Source organism: Aplysia californica, unplaced genomic scaffold (genome assembly GCF_000002075.1).
Source record: "Aplysia californica isolate F4 #8 unplaced genomic scaffold, AplCal3.0 scaffold00235, whole genome shotgun sequence".
In the NCBI taxonomy this organism is placed as follows: Eukaryota; Metazoa; Mollusca; class Gastropoda; order Aplysiida; family Aplysiidae; genus Aplysia; species Aplysia californica.
The window spans coordinates 555484-556643 of record NW_004797505.1 but is presented as its reverse complement, the minus strand read 5'-3'; the positions used below and the strand labels follow the sequence as shown (position 1 = coordinate 556643).

At 38.8% G+C, this 1160-nt stretch overlaps 1 protein-coding gene across 1 annotated transcript in view; it reads left to right on the top strand.

The window, feature by feature from the left end:
- LOC101850960 overlaps positions 1-1160 on the top strand; it is a gene marked incomplete in the record, with an annotated part of 84382 nt that overhangs the window by 68288 nt on the left and 14934 nt on the right.

Sequence of the window (1160 nt, the reverse complement as noted above, 5' to 3'; positions counted from 1 at the left end):
ACACACACACTCACACACACACATACGCGCATCGTTTACGAGTAATACCACTGCGACATAAGGCACAGCCTTAATAATCTAAGTTTTAATTTTTGTTTCTTCTATTTTACCAGCTGTTAAAAACAATGTTTTTATTTCCGTTACTCACGCCTTTGGACTTTAGGTTACTCACAGCTATTAATGGTGGATGGTTGGCGGGCGCTCTGGTGTGGTTTCTTCCTACTTTCCTATTAAACATCTGTCGTCCTCATTTCTTCTCCTTCTTTTCTTTATTAAATATGTTGCTCCCTTGTACCACCTCTGCTCTTCAGCACTTGTGTTGCAAATACGGTAAAACCTTTATACTCTAACTAAAAGCAACGCTTAATTTTTCTTTTTAAACTTAATAACGGAATTATCTTCATAAACTTACCGGTGTCTTTGGTGTAGCGGGCGTCGCATGCTGAAGGCCTGAGTTTGTTTCCTGGTTGTGGGGAGCTTTTTTTCTTTTCGAAATTATCTCTATCTTTCTGTTGTGTGGCCTTGTGGGTACACTATTGGTGAAATTGCGGGTTCGGAGGTTCGAGCCTCAGCTCGGTCCAACGGTGTATCCTCGGGAAAGGCACTTTACACGAATTTCCCTTTCGGCTCAGTCCTTTCGGAGATAGACGTTAAACTCGGAGGCTCATTCTCTTAAATAACCTAAGAGTGTTGATAGAGGCGTTAAACCTACACAATTTCACCACGAAATTTTTTTTTCTGCTGGGAAATATCTTTCTCAGCCCGGGTTGGCTGTTACAGGCAGTGTTGAAGCAGCCCGCCTTCTTAATGATTTAAATTGTGTCGATGGATAAAACAAAACCCCCAACATTACAAAAATCCAAGACCAAAACAAAATCAGCAAGCTTTCAATAAAGTGACTTAACTATAATATAATGAATATATTTCATGCACATAATATAATGTGCACTATAGTGATTTATGTGTTTATTTTGGTATGCTGTTCCATTAAAAAAATGGTGTCTATCTCTTCTCTTCTTCATAACGACTACAAAGCCAAGTACTCGCTTTCTGGAGATACTGATGATGATGATGATGATGATGATGATGATGATGATGATGATGATGATGATGATGATGATGATGATGATGATGATGATGATGATGATGATGAAAATGTG